The 25,552-nt window shown below is 36.6% G+C and overlaps 1 protein-coding gene across 1 annotated transcript in view; it reads left to right on the top strand.

Moving 5' to 3' along the window:
* cdh22 (cadherin 22) overlaps positions 1-25,552 on the top strand; it is a 150,418-nt gene that overhangs the window by 13,269 nt on the left and 111,597 nt on the right. Inside the window, exons 3-5 of the mRNA XM_077725839.1 lie at positions 3,189-3,296; positions 21,126-21,281; positions 22,640-22,882. The gene's annotated coding sequence lies outside the window, so the exon portion shown is untranslated. The remainder of the gene's footprint in view (positions 1-3,188; positions 3,297-21,125; positions 21,282-22,639; positions 22,883-25,552) is intronic.

Here is a 25,552-nt window from a genome sequence, read left to right on the forward strand (position 1 = left end):
TCCATGCATGGAGGCGGAACACAATTGTCAATAGAGGTTTTTATTTATTTATTTTGGATTTTTTTTTGTATATTTTTTTGAGCCAACTCCCATTTTTTTGTGGTCCCCGCGGGCTAGCGGTTAGCACGTGGCGTTCTGCTTCTTAAGTTGGAGCGAGTGAGAGGACGCTCCGGACGACTATCAGGACTCGCCGGCTGTTGTTTCGACTGGCATGACTACACACGGTCGGGGCGCCGGGCCCAGTCGCCAGCGCCGCCGTGGCACGGTGGTGGCGGTGGAAAAAATCGCTAGCGGCCATGCCGTGTCGTGTAGGGATGAGCTGAAGAGGCTTCCGGGAGCCAATCGCAAAGTCCCTAGCCATTTTCTTTAAATTCATGTCTTTTACTTGACTCGAGAACCTCCATTTTGGATCTATTTTGCAAATAAGACAAACATTAGTGGGATGATTGGGATTGGTAATGGTTGTTTTTCTTACTGCAAAACAGAAAATAACCAACAAATAGTAAAGGTTAATTTGCCGAGCTCCACTGGCGAAAGAGTCTTGTGCGCATATACTAAGCTGTACACTTGATTCAGTTATCATTTTTGTAGTTACAAATACGGCTTATATGAGAGTTCTATACAGTACTATATAGTTGTTCAGTGTTGAGTGGTAGTCACAAGGGAGTTTTGGCATGGATTATCACATTTTTACGATTTTAAGATTAAAAAAAAGTGTATATATATATATATATATATATATATATATATACATACACACATACATATATATATATATATATATATATATATATATATATATATATATATATATATATATATATATATATATATATATATATATATATATATATATATATATATATATATATATATATATATATATATATATATATATATATATATATACATACACACATACATATATATATACACACCTATACACACATACACATACGTCTACATGTACAACTACATACTATATACTACATATACGTCTACTTATACATCCACATACTATATACTACATATACGTATACATATACAACTATATACTACATACGTCTACATATACAACTACATACTACATATACGTCTACATATACAACTACATACTACATATTGCATACTGCACACTACATACTACATACTACATACTACATACTACATACTACACACTACATACTACATACTCCATACTCCATACTCCATACTCCATACTCCATACTCCATACTCCATACTCCATACTCCATACTCCATACTCCATACTCCATACTCCATACTCCATACTACATACTACATACTACATACTACATACTACATGCTACATGCTACATGCTACATGCTACATGCTACATGCTACATGCTACATGCTACATGCTACATGCTACATGCTACATGCTACATGCTACATGCTACATGCTACATGCTACATACTACATACTACATACTACATACTACATACTACACACTACACACTACACACTACACACTACACACTACACACTACACACTACACACTACACACTACACACTACACACTACACACTACACACTACACACTACACACTACACACTACACACTACACACTACACACTACACACTACACACTACACACTACACACTACACACTACACACTACACACTACACACTACATACTACATGCTACACGCACAAAAAAACCTACACCACTCCAACAATGCTGAAATAAACCACTATCCACTCCATTTTTTAAATATATTTTTTTATCGTTCCGCCCCAACAATGTCCTGACAACATTTTCTCTCCATTACAAAAAAAACCCCGACACGGTTGGTGTAAAAACCAGGCGGTCTTGAACGAAACAAGAAAATCAAGCCACCTGTGTCCTTGAGCGGAGCAGACAAGACTTGAACCCGTGAACTGGAAGAGCGGTCCACCATTTTTGGACTGGCAAATTATGGAAATGAGATGTTATTGGTGCTGGCTGCCGTGACCTTTCCTTCCCTTCCCCGCCACGCATGTTTATCAGACTCGCCCGTGGCAAACACGACACTCCCGTAGCGGAGAAAAGTGGCAAGATGGAGCTTTGTCCTTAAAGCCGAGCGCACCATCATCCTCCATTATGCCACCGTGACATTCTCCGCATGGAGATGAATTCATGCTTTGTAAACATACACACACACTGTACATTTCTTTTATTCTTCTTCATCTACACAAAAAGCATTCAATTCAATTCAAATCCTAGTTTGTTAGGAGTGGGTGTGGCCTAATATTTCCTGATTTGCGATACGCAGATCGGGATTCGATCCCGAGGAATCCCAACACGGTGCAACTATTGCTATTTTTCTGTATATCAAAAGTTAGGAATACAACTAGTGTATTTTCTCGCATATAAGCCGAATTTGTTGGAAGAAAATGATGATTTAATCGAGAGTAAGGCTTATATGTGCATAAATTAGTCTATGAATGAAATTTAACAGAAAAAATGAAGGGTATTTTGCATAAAACGTGAAAAAACTCACTTATATACAACGATTTTTAGTCAATTTTAAGGGTACGTCTTATAATAGGCTAATATGCATGAAAATATGGTAATATGGACATAAATGGACATGTATATTAATATCATTCAGCTTTAAAGTCATTTATTTTTAATTTTTTTAGCAATTTACATGAAAAAAATAGGAAAAGTTAAGTTTTCGTTGTTTTGGCTAACTATTTTTAACTAATTTTGAAATGCAAAGTCATATTTTAAATAATGTTTGCATTTTGCACAAAAAAATCCATTATTCTGTCAGGGAAGTTTTGGACTCGCGTGGGTTTTCTCTGGGTACTCCCACATTCCAAAAGCATGCTAGGCTAGGCTAATATTGAATTATATGCTAAATTGCCCCTTGTTGTCAACTTGTGATTGGCTGTCAACCAAATTAAGGTCCTTAAAGTCAGCTGGGATCGGCTTCAGCACCCCCTGCGACCCTCCGAGAGTAAGCGGTTCAGAAAATGAATGAAGGAATAAGATGAGTCAGCAGGTACAAATGGTAAAAGTAAGCCATTGGACCTAATGACCCAAAGTAAATTCTTGTCAAGTGCTCATTAGGCGGACATTTTGAGATGGTCGGAATTTCATCCTTCCGTCGTCCTCCGAGAGATAAAGTTACATAATTTAATCTGCAATGTACTTTTTTTTTCTTCTCTTCCATTAGGAAGCTCATCAAGCGAGTCGACCTCGATGGCGTACGCCGACCCACTTCTGGTCATCCATTCTTTCAATTGACGTGGAATCCTGTTAGCGGTTAGCGCAATGCTAACGGGTGAGTCACATTTTTGGGGGATTTTTGGGATTTATTTCATTCTTATGTTCATTTTTATTTTATGACTCGTTCGGGGTGAATGGAATGTTTAAAAAAAACATATTTTTGGTCATATTTTATGAAAAAGAACTACTACTCTTTCAAAATAAGAGCATATTTAGTCTTAACTCAAATGACATTAAATCAAAATCCAATTCATTTAAATGGGAAATTTTCCTGAATGTGAAATGATCATATTTAATCTTTTTGGGTGATTTTTATTCATTTTTTTGGCAAAAAAAGTTAAAAACAAAGCACAAAAACCCCAATTAAAACCACATGAGTCACCATCAAACTTTCATCCCTTTACAAAAACCACAAAATGTTCATTTCAAGGTAAGTGACACATGATATTTCATAAATGCTATTTTAACACGTTTTTCTTGCAAAATGGGCGTCCGTTCATTTGTTTTTTGAACCGCTTGTGGTCGCAAGTTGCTCAAATTTCCTTCCAAAAAAGACGTAAATGCGCGTCTGTGTGGCGTGGATGCTGACGGCAGCATCTAGCGGGAAACAAAACAGCGACTCGGGTGCCAAAAGTTGATTAACGACCTTTAAAAAGGCGCCGGCTGGCTAATTTGCTGGCCTTTGGACTGATTTCCATACCAATCGATGTTGTTTGTCTCACCTCGGAAAAAAAGGGGAATTATTTCAAGGCCGACGTCACGTGACATCAAATAAAGTTTGATGAAAATATGATGAGGTTGTAAATATAGTTAAAAATAGCCGTGCAAGAAGATTACAGTTATCCCTCAATTTTCAAGAATTCACTACTTTGCACTTTTTTTTAAGCTATTAATTATTAATTTTATTTTTTAAAGTTCATAACAATGTGAAAATCCATGCTGAAATTCGTTAGTGTTAGCCACTCTTGCTACTAGTAAAAAAATATATAATAAGGGGGGTCCTATTCGGCAATTTTTTTCAATTATCAAGACCATGTTTGGTTTACATCACTGGTGTCAAAGTAGAGGTCCGTGGGCCAAAACTGGCCCGCCGCATCATTTTGTGCGGTCCGAGAAAGTATATCATGAGTGCTGACTTTCTGTTTTAGGATCAAATTCAAATGCAAAGTATAGATGTATATTAAATTTCCTGATTTTCCCCCATTTTAGATCAATAATTGTCATTTTTTTAATCCATTTTTTCTGGGTTTTTAGTTCAAAAATCATTTTGTAAAATCTAAAAATATATCAAAAAATTAGCTCAAATAAACATTGTTTTAGATCTATAGAAAACTGAATATTTAGGCATTTTAATCCAGTTTATTTTATCCATTTATTAAAAACAATCTAAATATTATATAAAAAAATAGAAAATATCCTTTTATTAAAATAAAATCTAAATATTATATCAAAAATTAGAAAATAACCAAAAATGACCAAACATGACAAGATGCTCAGATAAACATAAAATGTATGTTTCCATAAATCCATAAATTTGAGAGTAAATACAGTCATTATATTTTGGAATATCTTTATACTGCTATACTCAATATAACTAAATGTTAAAAGACTCGCTTTCATTTACTTTATAATCTTTTTCACCAAAAAATGTCCAATCGCATTGCTTCCAACCCTCCCAGTCAAAACGGATTGGACGCCAATCGGTTGATACTTAATTTTTTTTTACCTGTTTTTGACCGTCCATTGAACAAAAATCCCGGCAGGCAATTTCCGTTTCCCATCCACCATATTTGACAGGTTCACTAGCACTTTTTTAGCAGATTTTTTTTATTATTTGGGGTGTACCTGCAGTAGCGAAAAGGATCGGAAACATCAAGTGATTAACGCCGGACATTATTTTTAGGACTGGAGCCCGGGGCGCTTCTTTGCTTGGGTGTCTAAAGTTTTATTTGGAGTCATTCGCTGTGGCGCCACGGGGCGAAACGTCGCAGATAATCTACCGTCTTCGATTGGAACGCTGATGGCGTCGCTTTGAAGAAGGGGAAAACCAAAAGAAACGAAAAGAGAAGAAGAAGAGAGAAATAGAAGAGAGGATGGGATGCGTAACCTCTGCCAAAGTGCAAAAGCTTGGCCCCGTAAAAATGAGGAAGGGAGAAAAATGGCAGCTTCTTTTGATTCCGTGCCATTATTTGAAGTGAGCCGGTCGGCTGGGTAGACCACACTTAATGGTGGGCCATGCGTGCAATGAACTGGACTGGAATGGTGATGGTGCCACACACTAATACACACGTGTACAGAGACACTAAATAGTACCAATTTGCCTGGTTTGATATGGCAGTTTTTAACAAGCTATGAAGTTGGCATTGGAATTTTAGGCCTTTAATGTCATTGTACAAGTATAATGAGATTTGAACTATCCAACATAGATGAGTAGTCAATGTAAATAAGTAGTCAACATAGAGCAGTAGGTAATTTAAATAAGTAGTCAACATAGATAAGTAGTCAACGTAGAGCACTAGGTAACTTAAATAAGTAGTCAACAGAGAGCAGTAGCTAATTTAAATAAGTAGTCTACATAGATATGTAGTCAACATAGAAAAGTAGTCCACATAGAAAGTAGTCCACATAGAAAGTAGTCCACATAGATAAGTAGTCCACATAGATAAGTAGTCCACATAGATAAGTAGTCCACATAGAAAAGTAGTCCACATAGAAAAGTAGTCCACATAGATAAGTAGTCAAAGTTATCCAATCCAATCCAACATAGATAAGTAGTCAACATAGATAAGTAGTCCATATAGATCAGCAGTAATAAACATAGATAAGCAGTAGTCCACATAGATGAGTAGTAGTCTACATGGATGAGTAGTAGTCTACATAGATGAGTAGTAGTCTACATAGATGAGTAGTAGTCCAGAGATGAGTAGTAGTCCACATAGATAAGCAGTAGTCCACATAGATAAGTAATAGTCCACATAGAGAGGTCGTCCACATAGAGAAGTAGTAGTCCACATAGAGAAGTAGTAGTCCACATAGAGAAGTAGTAGTCCACATAGAGAAGTGGTAGTCCACATAGAGAAGTAGTAGTCCACATAGAGAAGTAGTAGTCCACATAGAGAAGTAGTAGTCCACATAGAGAAGTAGTAGTCCACATAGAGAAGTAGTAGTCCACATAGAGAAGTAGTAGTCCACAGAGAAGTGGTAGTCCACATAGAGAAGTAGTAGTCCACATAAATAAGTAGTCAACATAAATAGTCAAGTAAAAAGTATCAAAACTACAGAAACTCCCCAAAATCAAGCCATTTTTTTCCAGCAATATACATGCAAAAAATACAATACAAAGTTTTCGCTTTCACGTTACGATTCATTTTGATATGCAATGTCATGTTCTAAATAAGCATTTTGCACATTGTCAACACATTCCATTATTTTTTCCTTTTTCAACGACACTACATCAACTAAAAACAGTGTACGGCAAAAAGCAAAAAAATTCACTAGGGCAGCGTACTACCGTCAACCCGGAAGAGTTCCCCCTAACAACATCCCCACGCCAAAGTCACCCAAAAACCCTGGCAAAAAATATATATATCACGGAATGTAAAACTTTACCGTAAATGGACTTTTACGAGCGGGGGTGTTGCAAAAACCGATACGTCGCACGGCATGGGCAAGCGGAACAAAGCGGCGGCGTAAATTCCGACGGCGGCAGATGGCCAATTTCCGGAGACGTTTCTCCCGTAGGCAATTTCAATATAGCGGACGGACACTAAATCATATTATACGAGCTCTGCTTTTTCCGTCAGGATTATATAGATCATCTCGTCGCCGCCAGCTGTTGGAATCACCTTGATTGACCTCTCCCTCACGCTTGATAAGGCTCCGCCCCCTCGCACGTCGTCACGGTACGTACCGAGGGTGACGGAGGCAAGCGTGGAATCGATTTCAAGTTTTTTTTTTGTATTCTGGAGTGCCAGGATACGATTTTTTTGTCAGGTGGATTGCCCTTAATCTACGGGGGTGCCGTATCTGCCGCTACGGAAGTTATATGGAGATAGTGTAGTTGGTATTGTGTTGAAAAAAAATGGGAATCTCATTTTGTGGCTTTCTTGTGGGGCTTTTTTGGCAGAGTTTTCGATCTCGGTGGAATTTGCGCCGGTAGAAATGTATCGGTGATTTTTTTGTGAGCTGAATGTCTTGTTTTTTTTGTTTTGGCAGATTTGGGGGGTTTGAAACTGTCGGTGATTTGCATATTTTGGCTCGTAGCGTTTTTTGGGGGAAAGCCAATTGGCGTATGCCGTCTAAAACGTTTTTATGGTAGAACGCGGGACATTTTTTTTTGACTTGTTTTGGAGAGGAGTTGGAAAATGAAGCGTTTTATTGGTTGGGGATATAATTGAGAAGAATGTCCTTGAGTTGAGGGAATACAATGGCCGCCATTCAGATGAGAAAAAAATTTGACTCCAAAGCCTTTTGTCTGCTTTTTGGTGACGCTCAATGGAACGGTTTTCATTGAAATTATTTGGATTGAACAGTTTTAGATGGTCCAAATCCAATACCCAATAGAAAATGATATTTTCATTGTAACTGTATTCCAAATCAGACTTTTGATTTATTTTTTGTAGTTTTGGATCCTAAAATATTTACCATTTAAATACCGTATTAGCCAGAGTATAAGACAGTGTTTTTTTTGTATTGGAATAAGACTGAAAAATTGTCAGTCGTCTTACATTCAGGGTCGAGGCGTTGTAGCCATTTGCAATGATAGGTGGCGCTAGATATCTTTAAAGTAATGCTGAACATAATTTTGTTGTTTTATTACAGTAGATTTGTTTATTTACATATTAAATGAACATTTACAAATGTGTTAGCACTTAAGTTCACACATTTAAATGGTTATGAAGTTTTTGCTTGATTTGAATGAGGAAAAATAACATGGCTTTTCTCTCAAACATTTTTATAATGATTTGTTTAAGATGCAGTCATTATTTTGTGTGTAGACATTTAATTTGGTGGTCAAAAAGTATTTTTTATAACTAATTTTGTGGTCAAAAAGTATTTTTCAAACTTGAGTCTTTAAAAAAAGGGAGTGGTCTTCTAATCAGGGTCGTCTTATATTCAGGGTCTAGACATTGTACCCATTCGCAATGCTAGATGGCGCCAGATATCTTTAAATTTTGATGTTTTATCGCGGTTGATTGGTTCATTTACATATTAAAACGCAAAAAACATTCATTTACAAATCTATTCGCACTTTTGTTGACATATTTAAATATTCAAAAAGTTTTTTCATGATTTAAAACCAACAAAACAACATGCATTTTCTCCCAAACATATTTTCATCATTTATTTCAAATGCGATCATTATTTTCTGTATAAAAATAGATTTTAGCATTCAAAAAGTTTTTCCAAACTTGGTCTTCTAATCAGAGTCGTCTTATATTCAGTCCAAAACAGCATATTTCACCCAAAAAAATATCACTTTATATATAAATATAATTTTCCTTCTTCCCTTTTGATTTTTTTCAAAATGCCTCCCACCAAAAAACACTGTTTGTCCATTAGATCATCAAAAAAAAAAACAAGAATCAAAGCAAAACAACCAAAAAAGAGCAACAAGACTATTTTGCTTTCCCAGAGTTCAACAGTTGCCATGTCTCCAGAGACGAGGCATTGGCTTGTAATGCCTTTGATTCGCTCTTTTAAGCCGTTTGTACGTCCCGCGCGTACACCACGCGCACGACATCCGAGGGGGGGGTGCTTGTTTACACCCCGAAAATCCTCGCCGCGTTCCCTCAACTCAAATATTTAGACTCCCAGCCTCAAACGCGTATCCTCGGAATTGAACTAATTGGCTTTCGTTTTCTTTAAAATTTTAGTTCCCTTCCCCCCACATTTGTCCGCCTAGTCTCCGAGTACACCAGAAAAGCTTTATCGGTTTTCCCCGTGTTACGGCGCCCCCTTTTTTTCTTCTTTTTTTGCTTTAATGCGGCGATTCCCGGCACCCCCCGTGGGCCCAGATTAATGAGAAATTCTTATTAAACCTTAATGGCCGGATGGGATCCAATAGGAGATGGACGGGCTCGGCCAATGGTGGGAAGAGGGAATGTTTAATCGGGAAAAAAAATGATAAAAAATGGCTGTGATGTTGAGTCCAGAGTCTGATGTGGAAAAAAGTGGATTTTTCTGGTTAAATATGGTAATGTTCTTTGAGTTTTAGCTTTTCGAATTAGCATTTTAGCGGTTGGCTAACACGGTAATGCAGGCTGGAAAGGTCAGGGAGATGTTTTGACTTAAAAAGTGGGCGGAGTCATGTGTAGGGAAGGTTTAAGGTCGCAAGTTGCAAAATAGTGGAATTCTTAAATGTAATTAATATGAATTGATTGCTTTTGTTGTCATTTTACGCGTATTATGAGATTTAAAGCTTCACAACAAAGTGCACGAATAACAACAACAACAAACAAATTAACAGATGAATAATCATTAAATAATAATAAATAATGATAAATAAATAATCAATAAAGCAGTCAATGATAAATAAATAAGTAGTCACATAATAAGTAGGGAAGTGTGCAATCAATAACAACAAACACAAACTGATAAATAACAATAGATAATAATAAATAAGTAAATAATCAGTATGTAATAAATAATCACATACATAAGTAAATAATCGATACATAAGTAAATAATCAATACATAAGTAAATTGTCGATACATAAGTAAATAATCAATATATAAGTAAATAATCGATACATAAGTGTATAATCGATACAAAGTAAATAATCAATACATAAGTAAATAGACAATACATAAGTAAATAGACAATACATAAGTAAATAGACAATACATAAGTAAATAGAAAATACATAAGTAAATAGACAATACATAAGTAAATAGACAATACATAAGTAAATCATCAAGACATAAGTACATCATCAATACATAAGTACATTATCAATACATAAGTACATTATCAATACATAAGTACATTATCAATACATAAGTAAATAATCAATACGTAAGTAATCAATACATAAATAGTCAATAAATGATTAAATAGTCCCGTACATAAGTAAATCAATACATAAGTAAATGATCAATACATAAGTAAATAATCAATACGTAACAAATAAATAGTCACATAAGTGGTCAACAACATAAATAAGGAAAGTGCAAAAATAACAACAAATCATCGACTGAGCAGATAAATAATCAATAAATAATAATAATTGGTAATAATTAAGTAGTCAATATAATAAATAAGTAGCAGTCAACATAGATAAGTAGTCAACATTGAATAAGTGGTCATATAAATAAGTACATGATGGCGCTATGTTTGACTGCCAGCGATTCAGGGTTCCTAAAGTTGGCTGGGGTAGGCTCCGGCACCCTCGTTATTCTCTTGAGGATTAGCGCAACGGACATGAATGAGGAGAATCATTCTCATTCTGGTCTTGGAACCTTTATACTGAAAACAATAGTGGATGGATGGTGGACGCTGTCATAAATTATAAATTAACCAATGCCGGTTTTGGCCAGTACTACGAAATAACGGCTCAATACTGCACAATACGCACTTTTTAAGATTTAATTTCAAACCACCTGTCATTGTGGTTACAAAGTTCAAAAACCAAAGTGGAAAAATAAGTGCCTTTTTTTTTGTTTTTCTTAGCCTTGAATAGCTTTTATTCTGAAAAAAATATTGGATTTACTCTTCTTTATCTGTCGTACATCTGGATATGACTCTATTTAAATAAAAATGGCGTACGAGTAGCAGCTAGCATATGTCCAACACTATTCTAAACCTCATCTTTGTATTTTTTACACTAAAACTAGAAAAAAACATGTATTTTGTCTTGAAATGATCTTTATCCATCATCGGCTTTTCAAAGGATGACATCTTAGCAGTGATAAATGTTCGCCAGAAGCTCCGCCCCCCTCCCCCACCACCACCACCATTTTTTTTTCCAGTACGTTGGCCGGGTTGACTGAATTACTCGGAAATGAAGCGTAATGTTGTGCCAGGAGGTCCCAAGTCGTCTCTGGGCTGCTGCCATGTTTTTTTTTTACGGATAACTGTTGTACCGTGACGGCCAACGTTATTCGGGCCAGAAAGAAAACGAGAACCGGGCGAGTTTCGGCGCTACGACGACACGGCGACGGCAGTTTAAATTGGTGACAGTAGCGCAGATGGTGATTCATTTGTGACCTTTCTTTGCGTCTCGGTACAGAACAAATGAAAAGTGAGCGCTGGGAATAAAAGCATGTCACATTTCACTCACTCGCTTTGATGACGTCTTCTGCCATTCGTGGACAATGGAACTTCTTTCAAAAGATATTGTTAGCATAAGTCATTGCTACTCCGAATATGTCAACTCAGTGCTACGTCTACTCATAGAATTCATTTCCTCAAGTCATTTTGTAATACATATACCCATATATCTATATACCCATATCTATATTCCCGTATATCTATATTCCCGTATATCTATATACCCGTATACCCATATATCTATAGACCCATATATATCTCTATATATATCTATATCTATATATCTGTATATCTATATACCCATATATGTATAGACCCATATATATCTCTATATATATCTATATCTATATATCTGTATATCTATATACCCATATATGTCTCTATATCTATATATATCTATATATCTATATACCCATATATATCTGTATATCTATATACCCATATCTATATCTATATACCCATATCTATATCTATTTATCTATATCTATATATCTGTATATCTATATAACCATATATATTTCTATATTTATATATATCTATTTATATCTATATATACCCATATCTATATATCTGTATATATCTACATCTATACACCCATATATCTATATACCCATATATCAATATACCCGTATATCTATATATCTGTATATCTATATACCAATATATATCTCTATCTATATATACCCATATATATCTCTATATCTATATATCTGTGTATCTATATACCCGTATATCTATATATCTGTATATCTATATACCAATATATATCTCTATCTATATACCTTTATATCTATATATCCTTATATATCTCTATCTATATATACCCATATATATCTCTATATCTATATATCTGTATATCTATATACCCATATATATATCTCTATATCTATATACCCTTATATCTATATACCCATATATCTATATATCTGTATATCTACATACGCATATATATCTATATCTATATATCTCTATATCTATATACCCATATATCTATATATCTGTATATCTATATACCCATATATATCTATCTATATATCTCTATATTCATATATATCTATATATATATCTGTAGATGTAGATGTAGTTGTATTAAAAACTCTTGAGCCTGCACCTTATTTAACGAAAAATATTCAATTTTCAACAGAAAATACTTCAGATGGAGAATGTATTCTGTATTTCATTCCACGTTTTCATTCAAAAAAAGTACATGACGGCGACTTCACCGAGAATGGCAAAAACTCTGAAAATAATCGCTTCCCATTGACTAAACTCTTGAACCAGCACCTTATTTAACAAAAAATATTCCACTTTCAACAGAAAATACTTCAGGTGGAGAATGTATTCTGTATTTCATTCCACGTTTTCATTCAAAAAAAGTACATGACGGCGACTCCTCTAGGGAAAAAAAAAGAAATGTATTCAAATCTTCAGGGTTTCATTCTAAAGAAAAGTTTTCTTAACTGACAAGGGCAGACTTACTTGTTGAATGTGGAAATATTAGCCGTCCATGCTATTTGACAAACACACAAAAGAAGAAGAAGAAGAAATATGTTTCTTCCTCACGGGGGCCAAGATGAAGGTTGAAAACAATGAGTTTCAACTATTTCCATCAAAATCTTTGTTTGAACAGTAAAAAAAAAGACTTTCCTCCCTTTGAGGGCCAATCATCTCGTCGTGATCGCTAGCTGAAGGTTGAACAGTTTTTTTTTTTTACACAAAAACGAGACGCAACGGACACGGAATGGCGTCTGCAAGCCCTTGAATTGTGACCAAAGTTCTTTTTTTTTTTGACGGAGATTGTCGGAACTACCTGAAGGAGTTCTACGTCTCTCTGGTTTTCTTTTTCAATGGCGAGTGTTGTAATTGGGCCCTTGTTTAATTATTCATTGGTCCCCTAGGGGGAGTCGGTCTTGGAGAGTTCTTAACATAGCGGCCAATGAACGTTTGATTTTTTTTTTTTTTAAGCCGAGTTGAACTTTTTCGACGGTCCAAATGGAACAAAAGTAGGTTTGGGATTGAGGTAGAAGAGTTGATTTTAGCAGCCAATCGCTTCCCTTATTAATGATTGCGATTTCACTTTTTCACGTGTTAAAGTAGCGGCTCGGGGGCCAAATCTGGTCCGTCGCATCATTTTGTGTGGCCCGGGAAAGTCAATCATGAGTGTTGACTTCCTGTTTTAGGATTAAATTCAAATGAAAAGTATAGATGTATATTATATTTCCTGATTTTCCCCCTTTTAAATTAATAATTGTCATTTTTTAATCATTTTTTATGTTTTTAGTTCAAAAATCATTTTGTAAAATCTAAAAATATATATAAAAAAAATTCAAATAAACATTGTTTTAGATCTCTAAAAAGATTAGAATATTCAGGGCCTTTAATCCAGTTCTTTTAATCCATAAAAAAATCTAAATATTATATCGAAAATGGTCCGATTTTCACCCTTTTAAATCAATAATTGTCATTTTTTAATCATTCTGTTCCGTGTTTTTAGTTTAAAAATCATGTTGTAAAATCTAAAAATATATTTAAAAAAAGCTCAAATAAACATTGTTTTATATCTATAAAAACTGAATATTCCGGGCTTTTAATCCAGTTCTTTTAATCCATTTATATAAAAAAAAATCTAAATATCATATCTAAAATGGTCCAGCCCACATAAAACCAAGTTGACATTAAAGGGGCTCGCGAACCACCCTTGGTCTAGTTGAATTCTTTATCCTCCGAAGAGGTTATCTCTACAAAACGAGAGTTCAATTTCTTAACTCTTCATTGTCCTTACCGTTTTTAATGAACATAAATATATTTTCTTCTTCTCTAATCTCTTTCCGTGGTTTAGTTTTGGGTTTACCTGACTATTTATCAGTTATCAAATTCATATTCTTCTATCATGTCCAAATTATTCTTCATATTTGCTACTTTGCGTTGTATTTCGGCATTATGTTTGTATATTGGGGTCCAATTCCCGCACTGGTGCCGATACTAGAACCGTCGTTCAATAGAGCGGGACTAAAGCCCGGCAGAGTGCCTCCCATCAGATGACTCAGGTTTGGCATTTTAAGTACCGGTCGCCACATGCGGCCTTTCATGTGGCATTCAAGGTCTCATTGAATTCGCAACCCCGGGCGAAGAATCCAAGCCAGCCAGTAACTGAAAAGCGTCAGAAAACAAGCACTTCTTTAGACTTGGACAATGTGGCTGGCCACCTCAAATCCGGAGGGACGTTTATACACACGTATCCGCACAACCATCCACATTACAGTCGTCAAACCTTTAGTGAGACTGAAAGACAGCACCTGTCTTGTTGGTCCATTTATTACAGGTTTTGAAATTGAGAGCTGTCGTCTTTTCCATGGGTGTCTACACTTTGTTTTTTTTTGTTTTTTGAGGGTGGCTTTTGTAGGAAAATGAAAGGTTGCCAGGTTGGAATTTTTTCAGTGTTTGTGGGGTTGTGTGATAGACTACACTCGGATTTCAATGGCGGCCAAAAAGTTCATAGGGAAGCTTAAAAATCACCCAGAAATGCCCCAAAAACCAAGAGGAAGACATCTGGATATGGTTTATTTTTTAAATTTATCTCGTATCTCAGGATACAAATTTGCTCAAAATTTTACTCGTATTTCAAGGTAAACATTTGCTCAAGATTTAACTCGTATCTCAAGATAAAATTTTGCTCAAGATTCAACTCGTATCTCAAGGTAAAAACTTGTTCAAAATTTTACTCGTATCTCAAGGTAAAAATTTCCTCAAGATTCAACTCGTATCTCAAGGTAAAAATTTCCTCAAGGTTTAACTCGTATCTCAAGGTCAAAAATTGCTCACAATTTGACTCATATCTCAAGATAAAAATTTCCTCACGATTTTACTCGTATCTCAAGATAAAAATTTCCTTGAGATAAAAATTTCCTCAATATTTAACTCGTATCTCAAGATAAAAATTTGCTCAAAATTTGACTCAAATTACTCGTATGTCAAGATATGATTGTACTAAAAAGAAGATGGTGCGGTGCGTGAGTGGTTAACTCGTCGGACTCGCATTCCTGGGGTCCTGGGTTTGATTCCGGATGGGTCCTCACCATGTAAAGTCTGCATTTTCCCATTCCCAGCAACATTGACAAATAAGGGTGCACGCTTTTAACGCGGGGGCGAAGTGGAATTGATCCCGGAAGATGTTCGATGCCGAGAGGTCAGAAAAAGCGAGATAAAACCCACGAACGATCCCGTGTTGTTGTCTAGGGTAAAAAACGCGGGTCTTTTATCTAGGTCTCAATTATTCAGGAAGAATAGCAAGCCCCCCACCCCCCCCACCCCCGCCGTGCCAGAAGAGAGTAGATATTGGACTCTACATTACCTTTGGACAAGGGAATATCGGGACGGCGTTTGGTTCCGCAGCCCGTCACGGGAGCCCTAACGACATCATCCATTTCTCGGGGCCTCCTGGAAGAGCATCATGGCGTTTTTTACTTTTTTTTACAATTAATTCACATCTGTTGTTGTGTTGAATTCCTTCGCAAGCCCCTTCAGGGCGCCGTGATCTACTTTGTCTGGGCAAGCGGTGCGCAACATATTGGAACGGCATCTGAGGCCCAGTCCGTATGGGCGCGGCTATTTTTAAATATTTTCTTTTCACCTTCCTGCGGTAAAAAGGAAACTTGACACAAAGCAATTGTGCTTTGAGTAAATATCATTTCTATACTTGGTTAAAAATGACACAGAGGTATATTTATTATATTTTCTTGGATAAATGATGACTGAATTGAGGGTACATACGGCTTATATGCGCATAAATTAGACTTGACATACACGAAACTGCAAAGTGACTCAGAAATACTGTGATTATTTTTCTTTAGATTTTGCCTTCAAAATAACGTATTTGTACTCCCTTTAAAACCACCAACAAGGTAAAAATTGGGAATCAACCACCCCGCCCGGCTTATATGCGAGAAATTGTCAAATTAATCAGTTTTAAGGCAATATTAACGGTAATACCTGGAAAATATGCAAGTAAATAAATAATTGAAGGCTTTTTACATAGGGTACTACGATATTTTCAAAACTACCAAGTGTTCATGTATATCTTGAAATATGTTTCATGTATAAACATATTTCAAGTACGCAAATTCCCCTGAAATACTCACTAAATATCACCAAACTACTCTCAAATCTACATAAATACTACCTAAATATCGCCAAACTACTCTCAAATCTACGTAAATACTCTCTAAATATCACCAAACTACTCCCAAATCTACGTAAATACTCGCTAAATATAACCAAACTACTCTCAAATCTACATAAATACTCACTAAATATGGCCAAACTACTCTCAAACCTATTTAAATACTCGCTAAATATCACCCAACTACTCTCAAATCTACATAAATACTCACTCTTCCATTGGCCTGCTTATCACATCACCTGTGCGTCATTGTCTCCGCCCCCTTCCCCCGCCTCCTTTCTTGCCGCATGGCCAGCCAATTGGCTCGCTGCCTGCCACCTGCCTCTCGTTTTGGGGATTTAATTCTCGGTCACGTCCCGTGAATCGCCCAACTGCCTCGTCAGCTATTTTACCCACAATCCCCCACACCACTACCCCCCCCCCCCCCCCCCACCCCCATCAAAGCGCCAGCTTTTTCTTATGCATTATTTCCATCCGCTTATTGATTTTTGCAAAATTGTTGCCTTTAATAAACATCATTGTTATACTGACTCCTGCAGCTTCCTTCAGATATAAAATATTCATCCGTTCATTCATTTTATGAATCCTAAGCGTTGGTTTGGAACTAGCATTCATCTTGCAACAGCGCCCCCATTCTCCGTGGTGGTTGAATTTTGTAACTACACTTCAAAATTACTTTTTTTTTTTCTCGAAAGTTTTTAATATTATCTTTGCCCTAAAATACTTCACAATAATTATCGTTATCATTTTATCGCCCAGCTCGGTTTTATTACCGGATTAATGTCGTAATGGTGGAATTTTAGTCATTATTTTTTGTTTTTCCCCATGCTTAGTGGCATATTTTCCGTAAAATGTGTTCGTTTTTGCTGCTTGTTTGCAGTATGACATTCATTTTCACCCGAACCTTATTACAGTATCGAGTATCTGTGTGTGTGTGTGTACTTGAGAGCATTTATGCTCTTGATCAAGATAGTCTTGATGTGTCGACGGCAGCGTCCATACTTGAAAAAGTCCTCATCAAACAAACACACAGATGTAAAAGATGTAAAAGAACATGAGCAAATTGTGTGATCTTCTTCTTCTCCGTCTTCTTCAAGTGGCCATTAAGTTGGACAAAATATCAGCCTTTGAAAAAAAATGGAATTTTCAAAGTTGCTATCTTCATTAAGTGCAAAGTAAAACGTACAAAGTGAATTAATTAACATCATTTTATGACTAAAGTGGCCCATATATATATACACATCAAATCAGGTGACATTTTGGTAAAATAATTGGATATTTTTTTTAAAAGAGCAATAATATTAAATTTTATTCAATTTTTTGTCATTTTCCTCGAACTAAAATTTACATAAATATCCTACATATATAACGATATATTGTTTTTTGTAAAATAATTATAAGCTTTTTAAAACGTCCCAAAACATATATTTTTCCCTTTTATTTAATATTCCTGAAACTAAAATCTACATAAATAACCTACGTATAAATAATTATATATTATATGATATATATATTTTCTGAAACAATTGCAATATTTTTTTTTAATGAGCTAAAATATTATTTTTTCCTTTTATTTAATATTCCCCAAACTAAAATCTACATAAGCTACATATTCATAACAATATATTATGATATATTTTGCCAAATCTATTTTTTAAAATAAGTACAAATATTATTTTTTTTCTTATTGGTTTTCTTACCTATCCAAACTAAAATCTAAATAAATAACATATAAACATTTATACACCATATATTTTGCAAAATAATTTTATATTTTTTTTTGAATAGTTTTTTTTATAATCAGCAAAAATATGTATTTTTTTCCTTATTTTTTTCGTATTCCCTCAACTAAAATATACATAAATAACCTACTTATACATCATTATATTAAATATTTCTCATAATAATTGCAATAATTTTTTAAAAGCCCTAAAATATTCCCTCGATTTTTAAAAATTGTTTCCAAACAAAAATATAAATAAATAACATACATATACATAAATATTTATTTCTTTATTCTTTATTTATTTATTTTATATTTAATTCCGGTAAATTTTATTTTGTGAACGTTTATCATAACGCAAAAAACTTATTTTACATCCTTTGAAGTCCATTTTTTTTCGAGCTCGAGCCCGGAACCCCCCTCCGAAAACCTCAACCAATCAGCACGTTGAAAGAATTCCACTTAGCCGCGTCTATAATTGCCGTATAATGTCGTCGCCGGTGAAACGCGAAAAGCGCCTCGCCATCACTTCTCGTACGCCATTTCATGCAAATGTCGGAAAGCGGCAAAAAGAAAACGTCTCGCTTGGTGTAATGGCTTTTTCCGCTACCTTTTTCTATTAAAGATAGCAAAGACGGGGGGCGGGGCCACCGCCCGGGGCGCTCCCGCCGTCACGCGCCTTCTCTTAGATAAGAAATCGAATATCCTTGCCGTGCGTCTATTTGATGAGGACGCTAGCTACCGAGTCGCTAAGCCAAAGCTAACGTTTTTGACAGAACCAGTCAACGTGGAATTTTCTGGAAGCAACAAATCTCGTCGCCAAACTCGTTTAAAGATGTCTGAATTGATGAAATATGGGGGGCGGAGCTTGATTTATCTGGAGGATTGTGGGAATTGGATGACAACAAGGACTATTTCGGTTCTTCTGACTATAAGTCGCACTTTTTTGTTGTATTTAAGGCGATAGTTATCCTAAAAAAATTGTATTTCAGCAAAAAAATGATGTCAGTAGGTTTTAGTTCCACAAAATTCAAAAAAGTAAATAAATAAAGTTGTAATGTGTCTTGAGATCCATAATAAACAACAAAAGTTATTTGTTTACCTTCAAGGACCTTTTTGGTTCCTCTGACTACAAGTCGCGCGTTTTTGTTGTTGTTTTGTTTTATTTTAAGGCGATAGTTATCTAAAAAAATAGTATTTCAGCCAAAAAAATGCTATGTCAGTAGGTTTTAGTTCCACAGAATTCAAAAAAGTAAATAAATAAAGTTGTAATGTGTCTTGAGATCCATAATAAACAACAAGTTATTTGTTTACCTTCAAGGACCTTTTTGGTTCCTCTGACTATAAGTCGTGCTTTTTTGTTGTTGTTTTGTTTTTTTAAGGCGATAATTATCTAAAAAAATTAGTATTTTGGCAAAAAGTTGCTATTTCAGTAGGTTTTAGTTCCACAAAATTCAAAAAAGTACAAAAATAAAGTTGTAATGTGCCTTTAGACCCATAATAAACAACACAAGTTATTTGTTTACCTTCAAGGACCTTTTTGGTTCCTCTGACTACAAGTCGCACTTTTTAGTTGTTGTTTTGTTTTACTTAAGGCGATAGTTATCTAAAAAAAATGTATTTCAGCAAAAAATTGACATGTCAGTAGGTTTTAGTTCCACAAAATTCAAAAAAGTAAATAAATAAAGTTATGTGTCTTGAGATCCATAATAAACAACAAAAGTTATTTGTTTACCTTCAAGGACCTTTTTGGTTCCTCTGACTATAAGTCGCACTTTTTTGTTGTTGTTTTGTATTTTTCAAGGTGATAGTTATCTAAAAATTTAATATGTCAGCAGGTTTAGTTCCACAAAATTCAAAAATGTAAAAAAAATAAGTTGTAATGTGTCTTTAGACCCATAATAATCAACAAAAGTTGTTTGTTTACTTACGTACATTTACTCAGCTGTCACTTGCCATTCTACCAGTTATGGCATTTCTTATTCGTTTTAAAGACCTCACAAATAACTTTCATACAAAATTATACTTTCATAGTTTTCTAAGAGGTATTTCCGAGTGTTAGTCTATAGCACTGGTGTCAAAGTGGCGGCCCGGGGGCCAAATGTGGCCCGCCGCATCATTTTGTGTGGCCCGAGAAAGTAAATTGAGTGCCAACTTTTTGTTTTAGTATCAAATTAAAATGAAGAGTATAGATGTATATTAAATTTCCTGATTTTCCCCTTTTTAAATCAATAATTGTCATTTTTTAATCCATTTTTTCTGTGTTTTTAGTCCAAAAATCATTTTGTAAAATCTAAAAATATATTTAAAAATAGCTCAAATAAATGTTGTTTTAGATCTATAAAAAACTGAATATATTTAATCAGGTTCTTTTAATCCATTTATAAATAAAAAAAATCTAAATATTAAATCAAGTTGACGTTAAAGCGCCCCCTGCAAACCAACCCGAGTCTGGCACCCTTGCTTTAAAGAATAATCTAGTCATATTACCTTTCCTTATAACAAATTCAAGTTACAAAACCACTTTAAATTTCTATGTAGCGGTATAACACTCTATTTTTTCCTCTCTTTTTGCAACATACTGTCTGCAAAATCCATTAATTACCGCCAACCATTAGATGGAAATTCCCAAAGTTGTGCGCCTGTTCGTTGCTGACACCGGGCGAGTCGTGAAGTATTTTTAATAAAAAGCACTCCATCTCCCCTTCAGTCAATCCATCACGCCGTGTCAGAACGCCGAAGCAAACTCGGGAATGACGGATTGCCGTCTGAGGGGCGTCGAGGTGGCGGAGAGCTTGTCAATCCGACTCTCCTGGCGACCTTGCCAGCGTCCAACCCCTGGGTGAATATGGCCTGGTGACCTCAGGTGAGCAAAGAGATGGTTTCTCTCACGTTTTTGGATTTTTTTACAGATTGGAAAGAGATACGAGTACCGTTTTTTTGTTCAATTGTGGTTAATGTTTGGGGTTTCGTGTTGGTGTTTTTGCATGTGTGACAAAAATGTCAGTTTTTTTTTTAAATTAGATTTTATTAAAATGACGTGCTGAATTGGAAAGCATTATTCAGGGTCACGTAGATGTGCTGGGTGAGCTTTTCTCTCCTGTTATGTTCCACATGGTGGCGATTCAGCAACATTTTGTAGACGGAAGCCAAAAAGGTCTGACCTTGTGTTATTGAATAGTGAGCTAAAAAAAATTTGAAGAAAAAAATGTTTTTTGAAAAATCATCTATTCTACATAGTGGCGTATCGTCACAATGACATTGCATACAAAAATACCTTAAATATTGCAGCTTTGACTTTTGCGGTTTCATTACATTGTGGATTTTTAAAAGAATATTTTGTATTTTGTTTATAAAAATGGGAAAATCCACCCCAAAACTCCCAAGCAGAAGCCACACCCCTTTTCTCTGCTAGGTACTAGAACTCAGCACTGAAGTAAAAAATAATAATAATAAAAATCTCTATTATACAGTAATACTTTGACATACGAGTGACCCAACATACGAGCAATTTGAGATACGAGTAAAATTTTGGGGGAAATATTTGTCTTGAGATGGGAGCAAAGGTTTGGGGAAATATTTATCTTGAGATACGAGTAAAAGTTTGGGGAAATATTTATCTTGAGATACGAGTAAAATTTTGGGGAAATATTTATCTTGAGATACGAGTAAAAGTTTGGGGAAATATTTATCTTGAGATACGAGTAAAAGTTGGGGGAAATATTTATCTTGAGATACGAGTAAAAGTTTGACATACAAGTATATTTAAAAAAAATGTTATTTTACGAGCGCTTTGCCATGCAAAAATTCTCTGCAAAATCTGTCTAATTTTAGTACTATTAAACACATTCTAGTACTATTAAACCACTAATTATGTTACTTTGTTAATAAATGGCAAATTAGAACAAATAAAAATGTTTTTTTCAATCCAATATCCTGTTTTTGCTCTTTTTTTCAGAAACTTGTCACCAATTTATTTCTTTTTAGTTCATTTCTATGGCAAACGTTCCTTTAACTCACGAGTAAATCGACATACGAGCTCAATCCCGCAACAAATTAAACTCACATCTCAAAGTACCACACTATAGGTTTATGCAAGGGTTAAAAAACAAAAAAAAATCACTATATATTACAGTATAGATTTACTATCCCATACCTAGCACATAGTACATTTCACTCATATTTTCCTCTCTCTCTCTTTCCCTCTCTCTCTCCCCCTCTTAGTGATCCTCCTGCACCTCCCTCCATCACCACCAGGGGCTTCCCGGTATAATCTCCCCGCGCCGAGAGCGACTCGCCTCGCTCGGCGCCAGATGCGCGCGGCGTGGATGCAAAAGACGGAGCGGCGGGACACACGCGGACGAGCGTGCGTCTCCTGAACTAACAAAAAAAAACCTTTGGCGCACGGGACGCCGTACACATTTGCCACCACCGCCTCTGGCGTGCGTTCGAATCCCGCGCAAAAAGGTAAGAAAGCGCTCGGAGCCTTTTTTCTACGCGGGGTTAAACATGGGACTAACTTGTTGCCACTCGGGATGAACGCCGTTTCACCCGCGTTAAAGTCGGGGGGGGGAAATGTGTGTACTTCTATGCCGCACTAAGCGTTTTTCTCGCGGCGCCGGCGGTGGCCACTTGATGCGCCAAAAACGGGATGTCTCTCCGCTCGGGGAAGTTGGACGCGTGCCACCCTTACGCCGCCGTGACAAATAGCGACGGGGCGCTAAAGTCCGCCGGCTATTTACCCCTGTCCCAAATCGCCCTTGCGGAAAAAGACCAATCGGACAGGTCGCCGCGTTCATGTCATTTTTAGTCACGTGTTGCAATTTAATGCCGACAAGGCGGTTTTTGAAGATGATTGGCACATGTTGAGACCGTTCCTTTTAATGAATGGATGGGTTTACTGGTTAGGATTGGCGACCTTGGACTTGTTTTTTTTGGGGGGCGGGGTTTAAGGTCATGGGGGAGTGGTCTATTGTTGATAAGGATAGAAATGGTATGTGGGTTTTTTTTGTTTAAGTGGTTTTTGGAGGGGAATGTTTGGGTTTGGAGGTAATTGGGGGGTGGAAGCGACCAATCAGAAGGTGGTAGATATGGTTGAGATTTTATTGAAGTTTTATTTTGAAAGGGGGATTGTTTAGGAGAAGAGTTGGACTTTATTGTGTTGGGAAAGTATGTTGTCTTAAGTTAAAGGTGATGGATGTCCAAGGCTATTTGATAGAGGAGGGGTGGCATGGGGTTGTGTTTTGGTGGCGTTTTGGTGGGTTGTAAGAGTTGGAATGACAATTTTTTTGTGGATTTCTAAGTGGGTTTGTTCAAGAAAACAACAAAAAAAGCACAAATTCTATTGTTGCCGAGTAGAAAATACAAAGCAATTATCTTTAATTTTTTTTTGTTTACATCAGTAAACTTGTAAAATCAATCAAATTGGCCATTTATTGTGATGAATGAGTTTTGACTTGCAGTTTTTGCTGTTGATGGGATTTTTTGCTTTTGTTAAATTGTGTGTGGGTGTTTATTTATGTATATATATATTTATGTATATTTATATACCTTTTGAATTCTAGGATGGTCTTTTGGTTGTAGCGTTAGCTCATCTAATGCTAAATAGAGTTATACGCATAGATTTATCAATAAAGTTATATTTTGAACTGCTATTAGATCCGGGGGTGCTAGAGCTAACCCATTAACCGATAGCTAAACTGAAATCCATTGATTTGGATGTCAATGGCAGTCAATGAGTTAATTAATACTTCAAAATTAAGTATAAAAATATATTTTACAACCGTAAATTGGACCCTTACTTTGAAAAAACCCATTTTGATTCCCTTCCGTGTGATTGGCCGATTATCATCGAGTAGTTAGTCACATAAACGTCCCATTGTGATTTAGCGGCCGTGAAAAACAGCGCGGCGGCAGCGACGGCCAATCCCAAGGGGGACAGTTTTCCCGCTTCCCCCTGGTGGCGACAGATTTACGTCCTCGCCGCTAATACGAGCGGACGCCGGAACGCCGAGGGGGAGGGGCATCATTTCAAGCAGCCCGCAGTTGCGAAGACATTGATTACCGTTTACCGAGCTGCGACATCAATGCGGCCTTGAAGGAGAGCGGGTGGGGGGGTGGGTTGTACAGATGGCGAGGTGGGGGTACAGATGGCGGATGTGGGCAAACCCCCGATGCCGGACCACCCGATTAAACCGCTAATTGATGGGGTCAACCGGAGTTAGCGATGGTCGGACGTCAGTCGCTTTGTTAGTTCCCCCCGACGCTCTCCCTCGGGGGAGCCCGCCTCGTTAACTGGCGGAATGGCTCGCCAGGGGGTGGGGATTAAGGGTGACGGACAGGTGAGGACCGCCAAGCGGCGCCACGGTCGGTCGTTCTTGATTGATTCCGGGAGTCGAGTGGCGGGTGGTTAGAAGCCAAAGGGAATGGGCTATGCAGTTAGAACACTAGAGTATGTGACCGGACGTTTGGTCGCCCGGATGTTTGGTCGCCTGGACGTTTGGTCGCCCGGGTGAATATATTTTCGGGAGCTGGTTTCAAAAGTAGATATTTAGATATTAAACTTTCTCATGAACATAATTTTGAGAGCTGATTTCACTAAACTCTGCCATGTTGTCAAATTTCCGGTGACCAAATGTCCGGGTGACCAAACGTCCGGGCGACCAAACGTCCGGGCGACCAAACGTCCGGGCGACCAAACGTCCGGGCGACCAAACGTCCGGGCGACCAAACGTCCGGGCGACCAAACGTCCGGGCGACCAAACGTCCGGGCGACCAAACGTCAGGGCGACCAAACGTCCGGGCGACCAAATGTCCGGGCGACCAAACGTCCGGGCGACCAAACATCTGGTCACCAAGCGTTTTTGCATTGAAATAAGACTGAAAAAGTGTTGGTCGTCTTATATTCGGGGTCACTATACACATGCATAATGCTAGATGGCGCCAGATATCTTTGAATTTCAACACTTTGATGGTTAATGCAGTTATTGTTGTTTAATTATAGTTGATTTGTTAATTTACATTACAAAAATAGGAAGCCAAAACATTACAATTGAGATTGCATTCAGTTGATGTATATCAATCTGTGGCAGACATTAAGATATGATTGACAGTTTTTGCAGGATTTGAAGAGGCAAA

The sequence above is a fragment of the Stigmatopora nigra genome, chromosome 10, assembly GCF_051989575.1.
Source record: "Stigmatopora nigra isolate UIUO_SnigA chromosome 10, RoL_Snig_1.1, whole genome shotgun sequence".
Lineage (NCBI taxonomy): Eukaryota > Metazoa > Chordata > Actinopteri > Syngnathiformes > Syngnathidae > Stigmatopora > Stigmatopora nigra.